The 21,859-nt window shown below is 52.3% G+C and overlaps 1 pseudogene; it reads left to right on the forward strand.

Annotated features, from left to right (window-relative positions):
* The window catches only part of LOC102269986 (L-lactate dehydrogenase B chain-like), a 32,168-nt pseudogene extending 13,818 nt beyond the window's left edge, over positions 1–18,350 (forward strand).
* The last annotated feature ends 3,509 nt before the right edge of the window (positions 18,351–21,859 follow it).

Raw genomic sequence — 21,859 nt, forward strand, 5'->3', positions numbered from 1 at the left:
GTCTGTGAGGGGGGGTGGGCTCCTTGTGGGGGTCAAGGAAAGAGGGTGCACTTCTAGGGCTGCCTAAGGGCGCGGGGCAGTCAGGGTGGCACCGGGTTTGCTGAGGGACCTAGGAGGCATCTCTGGAGATTCCAGACTCCTCCAGGTACACAACAGGAGCTGGGGAACGCGATAGCAGGACCTGGGGAGGCAGCAGCCTCAGAAGCTAGGTGAGCAGGACCTGCTCCTGGGCAGCGGGATTCAGGGGCAACCATCAAATTGTAATTCCTCTCCCAGAAGGGACGGCTGGGCATGGTTCAAACTGTGATTCGGGCACACTGCCCTCAACAATGTCCAGAGCTCAGGTTGCTCAAGAGAGGGGCTCCCACGGCCCAGAGGTGGCTCCAGCATTCTCTGGGTCCATTTCAGTGCCCTGTGCTAAGATCCTCAGGGACCTCTGGGCCTTGAGCAGCTTGGACCTGAGCTGGACTCCCTCGGGAGCAGCAGACACAAGGAATGTCTGAGGGGGACAGGAAGAGCCAGGGCCCACTGGCCCACTGGAGTCATCGCCTTTAGAACCCAGTACCTGGGCTTCCCTTGTGGCTCAGCTGGTAAAGAATCTGCCTGCAATTCAGGGGACATGGGTTCGATCCCTGGGTTGGGAAGATCCCCTGGAGAAGGGAAAGGCTACCCACTACAGAATTCTGGCCTAGAGAACTCCATGGACTATACAGTCCTTGGGGTCACAGAGTCAGACACAACTGACTGACTTTCACTTCACTTCACCTGGGTCCAAACCCCAGTTCTGCCACTTACCAGCTATGTGACAAGTACCCTCTGTGAGCCTGTCACGTGCCTCATGGAGCTGTTTGTGAGGATTTAGTGAGGATGTAAAGCATTTAGCACAGAGCGTAGCCCAAGGCACAAAGAATAATGGAGCCCCCACTTGGCATGACCCTGAGACAGGTGTGCCGAGGAAGCGGGTAGGGGTGATAGGGACCTCTCCCAGGCTCGTGCCTTTCTAAGAACCTTCTTGGCATCTCTTCCTCCTCCAGCCAGGGCTCCAGGCCCAATTAGAGGAGGCTGGGCCTTGGCCCAGGAGCACAGGAGGTTTCTCACCGTGGCAGAGAAATTGCTGGGTTGGGGGTGTGGGCAGCCACAGTGACCGTCTCCAGGCAGGACGGATGCGGCTTTGCTGACAGAGAGTCTGCGGCCAGGACATGCCAGCGGTGCAGGTCTGAGGTCAGCAGTGGGGAGCCAGCTTCGCCGCTCCCGCCAGGGCCCCACCGGGGCAAGGCGTCTGCTTTCAATCAGCTGCCCCTTGGCTCAGGGAGGGGGGTAGGGGCCTGAGACCTCTTCCTCAAGCCCAATTTCTCATCACTTGGAGTGGAGATACTCCGGGCAAAGAAGGCAGGGAGAAGCTCCAGGGACCCAGGACAAGGAGACAGGGGTTGGAGATAAGGTTAATTGTTGTTAGGTCACTTAAACGCCTTCACCTGATACCTCACAAGGCCATGCCTAATCAGTTGTCAGTCCACATCCGCCTCCCTCCATGTCCCGTCACAAGCCTCTGGCTTACTCCCCGCTCCAGGACTTTGCTCTCATGCCCTGTACCCAGAGGCCCTTACCTGCCCTGTACAAGGCTTCCCTCAGTTTAAATCTTATTTCCTCGGGAAAATGTCCCTGATCCCACGTTTGATCCTGTTAAATAATCTCGTAAGGCACAATTCATCTGGTACTTAAGTATTTGTCTGTGCTGCTATTTCATGCCTGTCTCCCCTCTAGATGCTAAGCCCCATGCAGATAAGAATTGTCTTCTTTGGGACTGTATCCCTAAAATCTAATGCATGGCCTGGCATAGGTTATGTGCTCAATAAATACCTGGAGAATGAATGAATGAATCATGCCATGAAATTTTTCTAGCAGTTTCCTTTTGTAACCTTCAATTTTTTGATCTCTACTAAGTCCCTGCAGGATAATCAGTGCTTATGCCTATTTTGCAGACCCAAAGTCAAGGTCACAGGTGAATTCCTGGCCCCTGGCTCCTAATCCAGTGCTTATCCTTTGTCTAGAAGGAGACAGTGGAGGCATGAGCCATGGACTCAGATATCAGAGAGAGGGCTGGGCGAGGGCCTGAGGAGGGTGGGGGTACTGCCAGACCCCTCCAGCAGTCAGGCCTGCCCACAAATAATACATAAGTCAGCTTGAAGTGCTCCCCGTTTCCAGAGAAAGTCCAACAGAAGCCAATGGGGATATGCCTTGGCAGCCCCCCAGCTCTCACACCCCATCCCTGAAATAGCCTCCACCACCACCTCAGGCTGGTCCTTAGCCGACCCCCAAGACTGAGGGGCATGCCTCAACCCCATGAAGGAAGTGGTCTTGGCAGTCAATCCCCCTGGTCAAAAAAAAACAAAAAACAAAAAAAAGCAGCTATGCCATATCAGGCTGGTTATTCACTTCTCAGAGCCTCAGTCTCCTCACCTGTAAAATGGTACAATAACAAGGCTTAACGGGTTGTGGTGAGATTCCATGAGCTCATGAAGGTCAAGTGCCTTGCCCTAAGAATTGGGTCTCTGCTGTCGCATAGCCCTCATTGGCTTCTGGGGACCATCTTAAAGGCATTAAGTGGTTTTTCTGTGGGTGGTGGCCAGGCCTTACTCTCCTCTCCTGGGAGTGACTGGAGGACAGACGCCAGGTCCCATGTGGACATTGCTAGACTAGCACAGGCCCAGGCTGGCTGCTCAGCCAGCTGCATGGATATGAGAGTTTCTGCTTGGGTCCAGAGGAGAAGTTCTGCTATTGTCCTGCTGATGAGAGGGCCGGGGACTGGGAGGAGGCTCCTCTCCCTCTGGGATCTAGCGGCTGGAGGATGCGTGTGGAGGGCAGAGCCATAGCACAACAGGAGCTTTCAGAGAACCTGCAGTTTCCAAAAGAGGCCGCAGTAAACTCCAGAAGGGAAGTGGGGATTACCCACTGGAGAGGGGGCACAATCCAGAAAAGAGGTTGCGATGGAGGTGGTTTTGGCCTGGGACCCAAAGTATAAACCCCGGGGCCCCCAAAGACAGGAGAGAATGCCTGGGAGGGAACAGGAGACACCCTAGACCTCAGCCAGCTGGTGGAGAAATCCAGCTAAAGGAGGCAGAGGAACCCAAAAAGCAAAGACATCAGCGTGCAAGCTTGAATGCTGGAGCCCCTGCCCAGGGGAGTGCCCGTAATATACATACATACATACATACATATATATATATATATATATATATATATATATGAAAAAGGAAAAGTCGCTCAGTCGTGTCTGACTCTCTGCAATCCCATGAACTGTACAGCCCATGGAATTCTCCGGGCCAGAATACTGGAGTACGTAGTCTTTCCCTTCTCCAGGGGATCTTCCCAACCCAGGGATCAAACCCAGGTCCCTTGTATTGCAGGCAGATTCTTTACCAGCTGAGCCACAAGGGAAGCCTGTATATATATATATATATGCTGCTAAGTCACTTCAGTCGTGTCCGACTCTGTGCGACCCCATAGACGGCAGCCCACTAGGCTCCTCTGTCCCTGGGATTCTCCAGGCAAGAATACTGGAGTGGGTTGCCATTTCCTTCTCCAACACATGAAAGTGAAAAGTGAAAATGAAGTCTCTCAGTCGTCCCCGACTCTTAGCGACACCAAGGACTGCAGCCTACCAGGCTCCTCCGTCCATGGGATTTTCCAGGCAAGAGTACTGGAGTGGGGTTCCATTGCCTTCTCCATACACACACACACACACACACACACACACACACATACTGGGCACGTGTTCCAGGCAGGCACTGTTCTGGGCAGTGCTGCTAAGGGGACACCCATAAATATATATATTTAACAAAGATGGAGTTCCACCTCTGGGTATCCCCTTAGCAGCACTGCCCAGAACAGTGTCTGCCTGGAACACGTGCCCAATCAACATTCAGTAAATGAATGAATAAAGAGGAAGATTTTTTTCTCTCAGCTTCTCAGTTGATCTCTTGGCCTCCCTGCAGCCTGCCCTCCTTATAGCAGTTCCAAGATGCCCCCACGGGGAGCAGACCCTGGCCCCTCACTCCCACCCCGAACCTCCGGTACCTCCCCTCCCACCCCAGCCTGAGGTCACACTTGTGGCCTCTGAGCCAAATCCAGCTGGCAGACCTTTCCTGTTAGGCTTGCATGTGTGTTATTGTTTTGCTTAGTGTTAAATCTGGATTAATTACTAACATCTAAAAATAAAAGAAACCACATAAAAATCTCAGTTTCCAGCTTCTCTGAAGACTGAGTTCGGCGACATGTTGACTGTGCCTGTTGGCTCACCTTGGGGAAAAGACCTGCCCACTTCAGAGCAATGATTTGCACAAGCATCTTCACACCCCAACCCCCTATCCGGGCCCTGCAGGCAGCTGAGTGGGGGTCCCCTGCCACAGACTAAAGTCCCAATCCCTCAGCCAGGCCCTGGAAACACTGAGAAGTGACCCTCAAGACAAGCATCTCTGTCTCCACGGTCTTTGTCCCCACGGTCTGGCCACCACGCTCCCTCTAGTTCTCTGACAGCCCAGGCTCTTTCACACCTCTGGTGCAAGTGGGATCTCCAGCCACGGTGCCTCTTCCCTTCATGGGGACCTTGCTGATGTTCATCCACTATACAGTGTAGGAGGTGGCGCCTCCTGCTGCCCATCCCAGGAAGAGCAAGCATCCCCTGCTCCCTCTGCAGCCTGAGGGAGGCTCCCTCAAAGTGCCTCCCTGTTTTCTGCATTGTACCGCCGGCCGTGGACTTGGGGCTGTGGGAGTCATGTCTTATTCTCCCTCTATCTCTGGGACCCACAGGCCATCTCTGACCTAGACAAGTCTTCAGGGCATGCATTCTTTGAGGAAATGCATTAAATAGAAGTCCTTAATTTCATGGGTGGCAGAGGCATACAAATTCCCCAAACAACACCAAAGAAATTGAGAAGGCTTTGCTGTGACTTTACCAAGAACCACAGTGATGACATCTACCCCAACACACACACACACACACACACACACACACACACGCACACACTGCCCTGGCAGTTCCAGGACAGACTGCCCCAAGCAGGCCGGCTCTAGAAAAACAGGAAAATGGGACAAATGTTATTTTTAAAGATGTACACACACAAATCCACATAAAAACACACATGCAGATGCATGCGTGCACACCACTACACATATACACACACATGTGCCATGTCAATGACCCTCAACTACCTCCTCTCTCACCTCCAGCTGGGGGCCCTGTGTCTACTTCAGGTTCTAGGCCTTTGCTGAAACCCTGAAGGACCCACCTTCTCCCCCTACAGCAGCTATGTCCTAGGCCTACTCTTTGAACCCAGCCCGCTAAGTTGACTGTAGAGTTGGACAGCCCAGACCCAGATCTAGTGGCAGATTCAGGTGTCAGACTGGAGAACTGAAAGGGATTTCAAGACCCACCCATGTTCTGGGTGAGAACAACCAGCCTACAGTCAGACTCCTTCTCCCAGCCCTTCTCAGATGGGCAGAGCCTGGCTGGGAGAAGAAGGGCCCCTCAGCCCTCTGCTGAGCCAACACACCAGGGTCACCCAGTCCCCAGAGGAGCAGGGCATCCTGCCAGGCCCCGTTCGCAGAGGCAGAACCAACGCACAGTCAGCTCCAGTGAGGCAGGCCCTCTCCTAATCTCTCTGGTTCCGGCTCTGGTGCCCTGTTCTTCACCACCATATTCTGAGTGTCACTATTACCTAAAACTGGGTTCACCTCTTGGTAGGTGTCAAACCAAAGGATACAACCAAGCCAAAGACTTGGAGAAGGAAGGATTTATTACTTGCAGCAACCAAGGAGAAGGGGGTGACAGAGGATGAGATGGTTGGATGGCATCTCTGACTCAACAGACATGAATTTGAACAAACTCAAGGAGATAGTGAAGGACAGGGAAGCCTGGCATGCTGCAGTCCACGGGTGAAGGGTCAGACACAACTTAGTGACTGAACAACAAGAACACTGGAGATCTTTCCCAAAGCAGTGTCTCCCTGAACAGCAAATTGCGGAAGTTTTTTAAGCTAAGGGTACATGTATGTTGATGAAGGGTCTTGAGAAGAGAACAATCCAGTGTAGAATTAGGGCAAAGATGGACAGAATCAAAGCTTTAGTTGATTGAAGTCAGGAGAGTCAGCATGCTCACTCTGCCCTCCACGTGCGTGGGGGCCTTAGTTCCTGCAGAACTCAAAGACGGACATCAGATAGCGATGTATATCCTTGAGGAAGATCCAGGACTCTGTTTTATGGCTGAACTATTATTTCTTGACTGCTTTCCCTTTGTTCCTGCATTTCCTCACTTCCCTTAAGATCATTCATTACCAAGACCTGTTTAAGGGCAAGCACTGTGGTCAGACTTAGATCAACCAAAATGGCTTAGGACAAAAATGGCTTCTCTTATGTCAAGAAAGCCATGCCTGGTTCTCTTTCTCCAGGGCCCCCTACCCTATCTGCTAACATTTTCACTGGCTGTTGACAGGCATGAAAGGGAAACCAGCTGATACGCCTACTGACTTGCATTGTACACCAGAGCAGCATTCAAATTTGTCATCATGGTAGATCTGTATATTTACTCAGTGAATAATCTTCTGCAGGCCAACATAAACCATGTCGAACAAAGGGTGGTACTTTCTCAATGTCTCCCCAGAGACTCCGTTTGGGTCCAGGTCTTATTGGTTGAGGGCACTCACAAGATAAGGAGGGTTAAGGAAAGCGCAGCCAGGCACTATCTATAAGCTAGCTACCTCTTGGCCCTGTTTTCAGAGGAAGCTCAGGCTCCACGGGATGAGTCACATGCCTCAGGCGCTTTTCCAGGACAGAACGCGGGTAGACCTGCCCCTGGCCCTGCCCTGGCTCTGTCCCCTCCCAACCTCAGGTCAGCTCGCCAGGCAGAGAACAGGGCCCAGCCTTGTGCCCTGGAAGAGAAGGGACATCTCTCCTTCTCCAGCCCTGGAGGGACGCGATGGGATGCTGGGTTCCACAGAACCACCACTACCCTCCGGGGTGTCCACCACAGCACTGGGAATCTGGGGCTTTAGGGTGTCAACTCAGGTTCTTCTTGGCTGCCTCTTCCGCCTTCTGCTGCTCCCGCTACCATAGCCAACCCCATTAATCACCTTCGCTCTCGCCAATCCCCAGGAATGTGGCGGTCTCATAAAAGTCAGCCCTGGGTTAAACAAACAAACCAACCTGGAGGCTTCTAAGTCAGCTGTGAGGCTCTACCAAGCTTCTCCTTCCCTGCTCTGCCTGCCACCCTTGCCCACCCCCAGCCCCTGCTCCCACTGGGATCTCAGAGCCTCCTCCCACATACCCCAGGACCAGGAGGGAACAGCACAACCCCAGTGAAACCACCTTTAGGCTGAGCAGGGAGGGGCTGCCCAGAAGCCTGAAACCCACCTCCCCCTGCCCAGGGCCTCCCGTCACCACCTGCTCTATCCTCCACAATCTCTGCCCCTTACTCCTTCATATTTGGTGTCTAGCAGCCCCACTTCCCAATCTCAGGCCCTGCAAACCAGCTCTTATCCTGCCTGGGTCCCTCAAAGGAATGGAATGTGTCCCTGGGAAGATTCCCCCAAGAATGCGGAGAAGCCAGAGAGGTTGGGGCCAGCTGGGAGCCTCCTCCTGCTCGCCTTCCTGCTTTCCACATGCTCTCCTCCATCCCCAGGACTCAGCACCAGTAATGTCCCACTGAGTCTGGCCTGGGAGCAGGCTCAGGGACTTTCTGCTAAGGGAAGAGGGACCCACACCCCTAACTGCCTGTAAACAAAGAGGAAAATATGCAAACACTCAGCCCACTCACAAGAACACAAGAATTCACAGCTGGACCGAGGGATGTGCACAGGTGCAGACCACACTGCTGATCAAATGAGCTGCGCTGCCGGGTCCAGGGCTGCGGCTGCGGCTCCCACGCCGGGGCCCCCAGCCCGACGGTGCCTCAAGCCACTTAAAATATTTCAGAAAGCCAACAGACAGCCTACATTTAGCCACAGCGAGGCTTCTGGGATTAACAGTGAGGCTTCTGGGACTCTGACTTTGCTTTAGCCAGAGTCATATCAACTCAATGCAGACCATTTCATGCTGATAAGCATTCTGAGGGTCCATGTACCAGAATTAGATTGAGAAAATAGAGAAAGAAGTCATAAATTAGCAATCTTTATTTAACAAATTTTTTCTAAATATGGAGTATATAGCAGATAATAAAATGGATCTTATATGCTTATTTCCTTAATATACAAAGAGCTCCTGCAAATCAATGAGAAAATGATGCATAGACCTCCCTTGAAATGGTCAAACATCAATAACATGGGATTCACAAAAAGAGAAGAAGAAATTAAAATAGTCAACAAATATAGGAAAATATGCTCAAACTCACTCTAAAAGGTACTTAATTTTTAATGAGATATTATTTTTCACCTATCAAATCAATAAAGATTTAATGGCAACCCACTCCAGTACTATTGCCTGGAGAGTCCCATGGATGGAGGAGCCTGGTGGGCTGCAGTCCATGAGGTCGCTAAGAGTCAGGCACGACTGAGCGACTACTCTTTCACTTTTCACTTTCATGCATTGGAGAAGGAAATGGCAACCCACTCCAGTGTTCTTGCCTGGAGAATCCCAGGGATGGGGGAGCCTGGTGGGCTGCCGTCTATGGGGTCGCACAGAGTCAGACATGACTGAAGCGACTTAGCAGCAGCAGCAATACTCATATTGGTAAAGATGCAAGAAAATGGGTATTCTCATACACTACTGATGGTATTGTAGGTTGTTACAGTGTTTTGGGAAGTCAATTTGGTAACAAATATTCAAATTTTAATCAGCAGGCAATTAATCTACAAATATAGCTGTTCATCTCAGCACTATCTGTAATAGTAAAAACTGGAAGCATCTTAAATGTCCAGCAAAAAAACGAACTGGTTACTTGAGTCTTTACAAGGACTTTGCAGTCAGTACAAAAAATGGGTGGATATACAGACATTGACATAAAAAGGAGGCCCAAAATATGACATTAAATGAGAAAAAAAGCTAGCCATAAAATAATATAGTTATGATTCAACTGTGTTAAAAAAATACAGTGATGTGTATCTATATATGCTTGTTTATAAGGAACATGCCTTAGGGATAAAAAGAAATTGTTAAGAGTGGTTCCCTGGGGAATAGGATGGGAGCAGGAGCAGGGGTGGACAGAACACTCTTAATTTTTATGTGCCTTCCCTTGATCTTATAGTATTTATCAAAATTTTTATAACTTTTAATGATTTTTATTCAGTATAATTGACATATGACACAGTTTCAGGTGTACAACATAATGATTTAATATATGTATGTAAATTGATTTTTGAGGAATGCCTACCCACTCCAGTATTCTTGCCTAGAGAATTCCCCGGACAGAGGAGCCTGGCAGGCTACAGTCCGTGGAGTCACAAAGAATCAGACACAACTGAGTGACTTTCTCTTTCACTTGGCAAGGAAAAGATTCGAGCTCCCAGTTTAGAAGCTCTGGGTGATTTCTAAGAAGGGCCCTTCAGAGGATGTGAGGATGGCTGTCCCAAGGTCCAGAGCAGAGGCTTGGAGGGGCCCCTACAGAGGAGGGGAGGCCCGTAGGAGCAGGCCTGTCTCTCATCTGGAAGAAGATGTCAGTGGAGGGAGCTCTGCTCTTTCAGTACCTTACCCTCTCAGGCAGGGAGACAAGCCTTGAAGGGGCAGGTTGACTTGCCCTGGGGTATGGTTCAGCCCCCTCTCCTCTCCCTCCACCCCAGGGCTCCTCCTTCTCTTTCTGACCCAGGCCTGGACAAAATCTCCAACCCACAAGAATACAATTAGAACAACAACTTTTTTTAAAAGGAAAAGCAAAAGCTACAAGACGATCAGATACATAGCTGTTTGAGAGCAGAGTGTTTGACCGGAAGGTCTCACAGCCTGGCCAGGGATGCTAAGACCAAGGGTGGGGTCCTCTGGAGGAGGAAGACTTTTCTCGTCTTTGTGATATTCCTGCAACCCACTCACCCCCATCTTAACTCCAGTCCCACAGAGGCAGAGTAGGGTCACATGGTTCTTGACTGGTAGGTCAGCTCCTAAGTTTCTTATCAGGGCTCTCACTTTGCTTCCCTGGCCATCAGTCTCTTCATCCATAAAGTGGGCATCATGGCACCCTGAGGGTTGATGTGAGGATTAGAAACATAAATAAATATTATAGCAGGAGGAGTGCCACACAAAAAGCATATGGTTAACTACCTTTATGTGGTAGTAATTTTGCAATAATAATTATTAATTGCAATTGCCACTGTAATCATTTTACAATATATACCTATATCAATTCATTGTGTTGTGCATCTTAAATTTATACCATGTTACATGTCAATTACATCTCAATAGAGCTGGGGGTGGGAGCATATATAACTGTTCATCAGTGTTCTCTTATCACAGCCTCACCTCTGTGTCTTTGCTATGCTGGTTTCCCTGTTCCGGATGCCCTTCCTTTTTCTCCATCTGGCAAAATCTTACTATTTTAAGACCTACCTCCAGTATCACCTCCTTTGAATCCACCCGCCAATGCAGGAGGCGCAGGAGATGCGAGTGTGATCCCTGGGTTGGGAAATCCCCTGGAGAAGGAAATGACAACCCACTCCAGTATTTCTTGCCTGGAAAATTTCATTGGCAGAGGAGCCTGGCAGACTATAGTCCAGGGCAATAGTCGGACACAACAGAGATCGAGCATACACACCAGTATCACCTCCTTTGTCAAAACTTTTGAAGTGCTAGATGAGCAGAAGCATCCTCTGCTCCTCAGGACTTCTGGGCACTTTACTCCTACCCCCTCAGCCCTTACCAGCTAGGTCTTGGGAGTCACTGACCCTGTGCACCAGGAACTCTGGGCTGGGATGCTGCCCTTTCGTGTCCTGTCTAACATAGAAGCCACTGGGCAAACCTTTGTCAGATGCCCACAGAATGACTTCTGCTTGTCTCCTAACAACCTTCCCCACTCCTTTTTGGGAATGGGCCTTCCTTTTCCGTAGGTACTTTCCTGGATTTGGGTTGATTCCAAAGAAGTTGGGGTGCCCTCAGTGGGGGCCCAATTCAGATACTCTTGAGGTTGGGGCTCCCTCATTATGGGGAGGAGCTGGGGATACCAAAAGCAAGGGGCACAGCTGGAGAGCTGGACTCGGCTGGGACACGTGCCCTAGAAGGGTGGATGCCCAAGGCAGGGCTGTCCTGTTAGGTCACCCGAACTCGGTGGCTTCAGAGGCCACGCACGGGCCTTTTGAGGGAAAGAGCTGGCCTGCCCTGACCCCCACAACACACACACACACACACACACAAGCACACACAGCTGTGCACAGCTGGATTGTTCCCTCTGAACTCTCTGAACCTGGTGTTCCTCCCCACTCTCAGAAGGGCCACCCCACCCCAGACCTCAGGAAACATCGTGGGTCTGTCCTGCCCCCTGCTGGCCTCGGAGAAAATAGCCCTGAGGAAAGTGCAGGGCGCTGCCTGGCCACTCTGCCAGGCGTTATTCCTGAAGACAACGACCACCCCAGCCCCAACCTTCCCGCTGTCCTGTGGGTCTCACCATTTGACCTTAGTTACTGTTCAAGTCCAAACTCTTTGGCTGGGCAAAGTCCTTCAGGACCTGATTCCAAAGTCCCTTTCCCATCTGACTTCCTACCACTCCCTCCCCAAACCCTGGTGCCAGCAAAGCATCTGTTTTTTTGCCCCTGGAATACACTCTCCAGTGTGTTCTGACTGCTGGCCTTGATGCAGGTTATCCCTTTCCAGCAATGCTATGGCCCTTTTCTCTCTGCTTCAAGATCCAGTCAAGTCTCACCTCCTGGCTGAGCACCCCAGCTCCAGACACGCTCCAGCACTCAGCCAGAGCCCATCCCTGTCCCCTGTGGCTTGTGCCCACCCTCGTTCCATCTGCAGCTAGACGAAGGATAGTCACATCGAATGTGCACAGACTCAGGGCTTCAGCACAAGGCCGTGCACACAGCCAGTGCATATACTCAGTGCTGGTGGGATAGGTGATCAGTCCCAGCACCTCATGTTTCCATTTCTCCCACCAGCCCCAAGGGCTGCGGGGAGGCTGGCAGGGTCCCCCGGGAGGGGAAGGGTGCTCTCAGTTTAAAGTGTAGGTCCCTGATCATCCTCCAGGCCCCTTGCCCTCACAAAACTAGTATCTGGACGGCACCAGCTGTCAAGGAGAGGCGGGAAAGGGGAGGCCCCCTGACGTGCAGCTGGACCTGGGAGAAATGTGTGTGCAGGGGATGCTGATTACCCTCCTCCAGGTCACTCCCTCCTCTCCCAGTCACTTCTGCTCTCCTGACTTCTGGTTCCTGTCTATCTTCACTCACTCACTCCGTGATCCTCTGTTAGGTGGCAGACACGGGTTTGGCTTACACAGAAAAAGACACAAAACCCTGTCCTCAAGAAGTACTTTGTCTAGTAGAAGAGAAAATGAAGGTCTTCACCAGTATCTCGCGTTAAGGGTTCTGACAGAGATAGAAGAAGCTGTGTGTCCTCCCAGACCACAGCTGAACCAGCTGAGAGGCAAGGGGAATCCAGGGACCCTGCCAGGATGTGGGCGTGTTGAAGGTGAGATGGGAAGGAGGCACCCAGTCATTAACCAGGCAGCAAAGGTGGGGAGACAGAAAGTGAAGCCAGGTCTGGATTTCTGGGCTCTTCTTTACACATGGATTCAGGGTGGGAAGAGGAGATTTGCAGAAAGCAAATCTCAAGTGCCACGGGCAAAGATAAGGACTTTGATTTTTTTTTTTTTTTTTTCCCTTAAAGCAAAGGGAGCAACTGAAGGATTTATAAGCAGGGAAGTGACGTGTGTACATCTGAATTTTAGGCAGATCTGTTAGGCAAAGTTTGGCAAGCAGCGAAGGGAGCATCCGTAGGGAGGTTTGGGAGGCTGTGGTGAAATAAAGGGGGTGGGGGTGGGTCTGAATTAAGGCAATAGCAGCAGGGATGGAAAATCATAGCAGATTCTGGAGTTTCAAGCAAGAAAACATACGACTCAGTCCTAGATGTGGGGAGTAGATGGGGGGACCACAGACTGAGATGGGGACACTGGAGAAGGAACAGGCTCAGTTTGGAGCCCAATCTCTGGGGCCTCTGTCCTCCCCAAGGATAGTGTTCCCTGCATGGATGCCGCAGCCCGCATGACCCCTGCCTTGCCCTTCAAGACCTTCCCTGGAACTGCACCTTGCTGGTGGAAGGACATAGCAGGAACCTTGGCCTCTGCCCTGTGTCCTCCCCACCACAGGGGTTCCTGCCCTTCCTCTTTGCAGCCCCAAAGGAGTTGGGTGGATGGGATTTAAAAAAAAAAAATGGAGGTGAAGGAGCTAGGGAGCCCACTAGGACTGAACCGTTCAGCTCCCCTGCAAGAGAGGTTGGGGGTGGGAAGCTCCCCAGGCCAGGAGCCATGAAGGCAAATTCTACCCAATGAGGTGGCAGCCCCGGCTTCAGTTTCCTCAGCTGTAAAATGCCCAGCTCTACGGTAGGGCTACCGGCTGTGTGGTGGGACTAATGGCGACCTCCTCCAAGAGGACTTATGCCAACACGCTGTGCCTCCCAAGACTGCTGCTGCCAGTCCCCCTGTCCCTGTGGCAGGCCACTGCTAGCTCACACCTCCACAGAAGACCCTCAAACACTCACAGGCAGGACGCATTGGAAAAGACCCCGATGCTGGGAAAGGCTGAAGGCAGGAGAGGTGGACAACAGAGGCTGAGATGGTTGAATGGCATCACCAACTCAGTGGATGAGTTTGAGCAAACTCCGGAAGATTGAGAAGGACAGGGAAGTCCATGGGATCACAAAGAGTCGGACACTTCTTAGTGACTGAACAACAACAACAAAACTGCTCAGCGGGGTCAGGCCACCTTCGAGGTCCCACCCACAATAACTGCCTATGATTCCACCCTGTCCTGTCTGCAATTCACCTACTAGCCAGCAGAGGGGGCCCACACCCCTTCCCAGCCAACCTGGAGCCCGGCCAGGAAGGCTGGCAAAGAGACAGGAAACCTGACTAAATCACCGCTGTGTGGAGCATGTGACTTGCTTAGTGCAGCACTAGGCCTGGGAGCCTGGTGGGCTGCAGTCCATGGGGTCGCTAGGAGTCAGACACGACTGAGGGACTTCACTTTCACTTTTCACTTTCATGCATTGGAGAAGGCAATGGCAACCCACTCCAGTATTCTTGCCTGGAGAATCCCAGGGCGGGGGAGCCTGGTGGGCTGCTGTCTATGGGGTCACACAGAGTCGGACACGACTGAAGCGACTTAGCAGCAGCAGCAGCAGCAAGCCTGGGACACTCATTCAATAAGTAGGAGCCATAGTCTACATTTTGCAGATGAGGAAACTGGGATTCCAAGAGTTACATTTGAACCCAAGGGTTCAGGCACCGATGACTATTTAGGCAGCTCCAGGAAAGCATGATAACACACTCTTAACGTGTGAAGAACTTACCTTAAAAGAGGGAACACCCTGGGTGAATGTTCCAGGAATACAGGCCTGACACCGGCTTAGGAAAGAATGTTCCAATGGTCAGGGTTGGCTGGCTGGGACAGGGACTGCCTTGACGGTGAGCACGGTCTCTGAGGGAATGTTTTAGGCAGCCAGGAATTAAGGGGTGGTGGGTCTCTCTAAAGCCCCCTCCAGCCTAGAGGACCACATTCTGAGAGGACTGAAGGGCCTAGTGCAATGGGTGCCTGTCCTGAGTCAAGGAAGCCACTGCCCCTCTGGGGGCTCAGCTGTCTCCGGTGCCTTGCAGATGTCCACACTCTCCCCAGGACACACTCAGCCTCAGGGCCAGAGAGGCCCAGGACCTTCTCTGCAGGCTCTGGATCCCAGTCACGAGCCCAGGGGCAGCCCCACTCCCTCCCCCCACCCCACCCCCACTCCTGGCTGCCCCACAGCTGGCCCCTCCTCTGAGGCTTGTTCTGGAATCCAGGGCAGGCCTCTCAGGGCAGGGTCTCTGCTGGCCTGAGTTCTGTGCTCTTTTCACAGGGCTGTGGCCCTGCCAGTCTGCTGGGGAGGGCAGCCTGCCACAGTCAGCAGGCTTATTCTGAGAACCCTGCGAGGCTATGGCTCAGGCCTCTCTTTGGACAAGTATTCTGGGTCCAAGATGGGGAGGCCAGGGTTCCTGACCTGAGCCACTATCCAGTTTCAGAGCAGAGCATGGTGGATTATTTCTCTGAAAGGATGCTCCCTGTCTGTGGCACAAGCACACCCCACGGGGCACACCCAGGGGACTGAGGGGGAAGAGGGGAAGCAGACAGGACAGCCTCTCAGGTCCAAGTCAGACAGCAGCAGCCCAGCACGGGCCTCTTCCAGGTGACACGCTTAAGGAAGGGTCTCACCAATTGGTTCCCATGAGAACCACTGGGGAGATTGTAAAACTGGATTCTGGGACTTGTTCCTGGACTCTCCATGGCTGGAGTGTTCAATCATGCTGCCCAGGGATCCCCACAGACCAGGTATGTGAGACACTGCTCTAGAGAGACCGAGGTGGCAGCCTGCCTGGCGCTGTGCCGTGCTTTTCTGGGGTGGCTGCGGGAGCTTGGGGAGGCCTGCTGGGGGAGACACCCCTTGGACGCGTGGAGTCTACTCTGCATGGCTCCGCAGGGAGAGCTGGGAGCAGCAGCACTTACAGGGAGGCCCGAGTTGGGAGGCAGATTTACAGAGCCCCTTCCTGCTCCAGACTTGTGACCTACGATATCTTATGTAATCCTTAGTCATCACCGGCTCTTCTGACAAACTTCTGACAAAGCTCAGAAAACTCAGGTTCCAAGGCCACACAGCTAAGAGCCAGAACTAGGGTCAAACTAAGTGTTTCTGGCCCTGAGTCCCTTGCTCTGGACTGTATAGGGTCCCACACAGCCTACATTGCTGGTGAGGTAATGGGGACTGGTCACTAAGAGGGTCCCAACAGCAGCTGGGTGCTGCAGAAGGGAGCCTTGCTCCCTGTGGAGGAACCACGTGGGGTGGGAATATGTAGTGGGGGTGGGAGGGCCAGGAAACCACAGAGAGGCTTCCAGACTCCCCCACCAGTCCCCCACCCCACCCCCACACGCTCAGGGCCCTTCCCCAGGGCTCGGGAAGGACAGCACGATCTGTCCAGTGCCTCTCAAGGGCAACCAGGGTGTGGCCTGGACCCAGCCCACGCTCTGGGTGGCCTCCATGAAGAGACCCGAGATTCCTCAGGGGCACAGCCCAAGGCCTTTGGGACCCTCAGGGACCACGTGGCACAGAGGGGAGGGTTGAGCCCTCCCACTGGCCTTCCCAGGGTCTGGTGGGGGTCCCAGGACACTGATCTCACCCTCCAACAGCCAGCTCTGGGCAGGACTGAGTCCCAGGGCTGCAGGAGCAGCACTTTCCTGGGACAATTTTGTCTTGTTTTGTTACTTTTAAAACTCCCATTTATTTTGTGTGGGGTGGAGAGGGAAAGGAGAGGCACTGATTAAAAAATAACATGCTTTTTGGGAAAAAGTTGAAAAATATAGAAAAGCACAGAGAAGAAATCACATAGAAGCCGCCCCCCACCCCCAAAACCCTAAAGAGATCTGACATTGTTTCTTTCAGTACCTTTTCTTCAAGCCAAGCTGCTGCTGCTAAGTCGCTTCTGTCGTGTCTGACTCTGTGCGACCCTAGACAAGCTGCTCAGGTTCAAATGGCTGTCCTGTCGTCTCAGGGGTGTGACGCGGCATAAATGGCCTCTCCCCTCTTTGCACCTCAGTTTCTTCATATCTAACCTGGAGATGAAAATAACAGAGCCTACTTCAAAATGTTGGTGTGAGCATCAGCACATCGGTGCCTGTCACAGACTAGATGCCAAGAAAGTGTTTAGATTCAAACACTGATGTTTATTTTTATGTTTAGATTTTCGTGATTAAAATTGTTTATAAAACTGAATATTACCATTTCATAACAAGCTTTTTTCACCTAATACATCACAAACATTAGCTATATTTAAGATTTACATGATTGAAATGCTTTGTTTCTATTTATAAGGTTATGTGTGTTTTTAGATTTTTTTCTATGTTTTTATTTATATGATCTCAATTTATGTGTTTATTTGTTTATTCAACTAAACTAGTATCTACACAGTATCTACTACTGTGTGGCCTGCCTTCTTGTGCTGCGCCATGAACTCCCCGCCCCCCCCCAACCCCTTCACTGAATAATAGACTATGAATGGCTGCATTGTGCTCGCCCGGGCAGCGGATTGAAACGCGGACAGGAACGGAAGTGCATGATGGAGGCGCTGGATGAGTGCCCTCCCCTGCACACCCATAGCAGGCAGCCAGACCAGGCCCAGGGAGGATGACCCAGGGCGCTGCCCCTTGTGGGACAGTGAGCCAGGCATATATCCATCCCCTCCCTTAAGATCACCGAGGATAGGCCCTTCTTTGAGGCTCCGCTTGCTAAGCAGCCCTCCCCAGCCTGGCCTGAGGTTCCTCTCCACCCCAGCCTCTCTGGATGCCTGCTCTGAATCACCGTCCAAGGGTCAGGCCTCTGGTGAAGAGGTTTCCAGGCGTCCTGTCAGCCTTTCTGCCAGGGCTGTCTGGGTGAGAGGAGGCTGGAGGAATCTCGTCCCTTGGGACCACGGATCTCCCTGGATGAGGGGTGGGATGCAAAACAGAGGGGTGGGATGAGGAGGTATGTGTGGGAGTCACCCACCCCATCTAAGGCTGGACGAAGGCCGAACCCATTGCCCAGAAGTGGGGGAGGGACACTGAGAATGTCATCTAGAGGGCCATCCTGCTGCCAGGGACAGTTAGGAGAAGGATGGAGAAACAAGGCCTGAGAACTGGCTAGGGGTGTGGGGGCTTAGGAGACTGAGGAACTCAGGGCGAACAGGGCAGATGAGGGTGGGCCCTGGGATTCCGACCCCAGCCTCCCAGCCCCTGAATGGAGCTGTTTCCAGGAGTACCTGAAGCCCAGCCTTGTCTCCAGAAAATCTAATCCTCCAACACCACCCTGGCTGCACAGTGCTTACCCTCAAGCCACCCGCTCCCAGCCTCCCCCAGCTGCAGACCCCTTTCCTCTGCGTCTGTGGAGCAGGAAGGTGAAGGTGGAGGCAGGGAACACAACAGAGCTGCTCTTGGGAACCAGGCCAGAGGCCGTGTATGTGCAGAAATCCCGGGCCGGCTCAGACCCCTCCTCTCCCAGGGAGGCCAGCTCCTCCCTCTACACTCTGGACCCCACGCTGAGCATGCTTGTTTCTTCTGACCCCCAGAAGGTAAGCGCCAAGTACAGGGACATCATGGCTCTTGCTGACTCCTCTGTCTGGCTCACAGAAGCAACTCGCCCTGCGTGCCAGTGCTGGGGGCAGCTGAGATGCACTGCTTCTGTGACTGCCTGGCAGCCCCGGGACCACCCATCAGCCCCAGCCAGGACCACCATGACTCGGGCCCCACCCCTGATCTGACGTGGAGGCCGTGCCTTGTCTGTGCAGGGCGCCAGTCAGACCTCTGGCTGGACTCTGCTTGTGGCATCCATTCCGTGAGCCTGAGACGCTCCTAGTTGACATTCCACCCCCGGAGCCTTTCAGCGACGGAAAGGCTCCGCCCTTCATGAAACCAGAGCCCTCGCTCCCCAGAGTCCTCCAGAGTTGCCCCCTGTTGACCAGGGTCTGCTCTGGAGTTTCCAAGAAGCCCAGGACTGCTTCCATGGCCAGGCCAGGGTAGCCTGGAGGGGCTCCTTGGCCCCTTCAGCCTAAACCCTGTGCAGCTGGGTCCATTTCTACCTGGTGCCTCAGTAGCCTCTCTCTAGGCCCTGAGAACCAGCAAGTGGCAAGGTTCTCCCAGGGGTCGGGAGCATGGGGAGGGGGGGGTTGGGGCAGGGAACAGCGACATCCTTGTCACATCTTTGTGACACTCAGTGACTCAAAGCACTCAGTGACTCCACTTACCACCAGGTGATAAAGACACAGATATTCCCTATCACCTGCCATCACCATCTTCACTCACACACACACACACACACACACACACACACACACACACTGGCCACTCCCAATGTCTACCACTCCATTTCACTCATGCATCCAACAGGATTTTTACTCCCTCCACCTGGCATTCCCTTCCCACTTTGTCTCTGGGCCTGACTCATGTGTGATTTTTAAGCTCTGGCCCCAGCATCCCCTCCTCTGGGAAATTTTCCCTGATGCCCCCAAAACAGTATGTGGTCTTTTGTGCCTGGGGGGCCACAGTTCATGAATTTGTCCACAGGTCCTCCTCTCCCCTGAGGTCTCTGATGTGGACTTTCCCTCAGTGTGCCACATGCAGTAGTGGAGGACGTGTGAACCAGGGCCTGGTCCCCACCAGTCTCAGGCAGTGGGAAGGCTGCTAGAGAAGGTGGGGCTTACAGGTAGACAGGAAGGACAGTGGGCGTTTCCCAAGGGCAGAGAGAACAGCCTGCCTACCGAGTCATGACGCATCTAGGAACCAATCATGAGTCAGTCTCTAAGCTGAGTGTAAAGTACAAGCAGCACGAAGTGAGGGGAGATAAGGGCTGAACCCAGAGGCTGGAGCCTCAAGTTCACAAAGCTCCTACTCCGTTAAGTTGGAACTATGGCGCTGTTTGCTATATCTGGGTAAGAGAGAATGCCAGTCTCTCATCTAGCCACCATTTCATGTGCTGCTGCGGACTAGTTTATCAAAGCGATGGTTCAGAGTCAAAAGGATGCCTAAAGTGGGTCCAAGTCCCATTTTAATGAAGAATATAATATTGAAAGCTTTTAGAAGGAATTCTTTCTAAATCTTCTGAAATCCAATCCCTCAGATTCTAGATTTCCTAGAGATAATAAGAATTTGTCCAATAACTTGTTAGATATCTCCAAAGTTTTAATAAATTTCTGCATCTTTTTTAAGCGCTGTGATAAGGAATTTGGATCTTGTCCTGAGATCAGTGGGGAGTTAGTGATGGGTTTTATACAGAGGAGTGGATGATCAAATTTCCAGCTAAGGAAGATCCCCTGCCTGCAAGGATGAGGGGGACTAATAAGAACAAGATTGGAGGCAGGGGGTGTAGGAGACTACGGTGCCCTCACAGGCAGACAGTCTGACAGTGGGCAGGACTCAGGACGCGGAGGCGGGATGGGAGGAAGGTGGACCTGTTGTTGGTGTTGTTGTTTTGGTTGCTTAAGAAGTTGCTAAGGAGATGGGACTCGCAGGAGGGGTGATGGGCCAGGTGCAGAGGTTGTGCCCTGCTTGGACACCTGACCAGTGATAGTGCCTTTGCTGAGCTAGCAACATGGGAGGAGAGGCTGGGTGGTTTGGAGGGAGATACTGAACTCAAGCTGAGTTCCAAGGTGTCCCCTAGCATGTAACACAGTGTCTGGCAGACAGGAAGTCCTCAGTATATAGCTGTGGAGTGAATATATAAGTGAATAAATGAATGAATGAATATGGTCTTCCAGGCTTCACAGCCTTGTAATTCAAGGAGATGCCTCTGAGCCTCTAATCCCTTCCCCTCACACCTGTGTCTGGGCTCCTGGTGTCCCAGTCAGGATTACTCTGCCAAAGAATTTCTTTGACACCTGGAGCTTTCTTTGTGGAAGCATCAGTTATGTCCCCCTGGTCCCCAGGGATGAGGGGCTTGGCCTCGCCATCGCTCCAAAAGCCCCCTTCCCTGGAGTGGTTCCACCATGCTTGGCACTGAAGCAGCCCCAGGCCCAGCCCCACCCAAGCTGCCAAGGGATCCTGTCTGAGGAGACCTGCCCTGCTCCTAAGGGCACTCCTACAGGGCCCTGAAGGAGCAAGATGCTGAGGATGCAAGCGGAGCTCCTTGTTTCTCCACCTGAAGATTTCACAGGGATATCTGCAGTGGGCCAGGCCCCTCTCCCAGCCTCCGCTCCCAGGCTCTGTGAGAGTACCTGCAGTGCTTGCCCCTAAAACGCATGGAGAGACCTGTGGGAAGGACAGGGTCCAGCCTGAGCTGGACAGGAACACAGTCTTGGTGGGGCATTCTGATCAGGGCTGGCGCTGGGATTGGGGGAGGCAAGGAAGGGACAGGCTATCCTGTCCTGAGAGAAGCTGAAGGACCAAGAACCTCAGACCCATGGAACAGAGCAGCAGGGGAGGTCAGGAGAGCTGGATCCATGAGGCCACGGCTAGGGCTGGCTCAGCAGCCCTGTGACCCCTGGGCCTCTAACGCTGGCTGCCCAATGGACTGTCTCCGCTGGAAGGCCTGTGGACAAGATCCTATCCCTGGACTCCAGGCCAGCTAGGGCTCTGTTGGCCGGGGTAGGGGTAGGGGAGTAGGCTGAGATCTCCTGGGATGGCCCCAAGGAAGCCAAGGGTGGGAGCTAGACACAGGCTCTGCTCCCAGACCACAGGACTCTCCAAACACAGATCTTAACCCTACAAAGCCGGGTCTCTGACCATGAGACCACCACCACACAAACACAGGTATTTCCCTCCCTTCTTTCCCCTCCTACTTTTGCACTCCAGTCCCCTATAATGAAGAGGACATCTTTTTTGGGTGTTAGTTCTAGAAGGTCTTGTAGATCTTCATAGAAACGTTCAGCTTCAGCTTCTTCAGCATTACTGGTCGAGGCATAGACTTGGATTACTGTGATGTTGAATGGTTTGCCTTGGAAATGAACAGAGATCATTCTATTGTTTTTGAGACTGAATCCAAGTACTGTATTTTGGACTCTTTTGTTGACTATGATGGCTACTCCATTTCTTCTAAGGGATTCCTGCCCACAGTAATAGATACAATGGTCATTCACCCATTCCAGTCCATCTTAGTTCACTGATTTCTAAAATGTCAGTGTTCACTCTTGCCATCTCCTGTTTGACCACTTCCAATTTGCCTTGATTCATGGACCTAACATTCC

The sequence above is a fragment of the Bos mutus genome, chromosome 3 (genome assembly GCF_027580195.1).
Source record: "Bos mutus isolate GX-2022 chromosome 3, NWIPB_WYAK_1.1, whole genome shotgun sequence".
In the NCBI taxonomy this organism is placed as follows: domain Eukaryota; kingdom Metazoa; phylum Chordata; class Mammalia; order Artiodactyla; family Bovidae; genus Bos; species Bos mutus.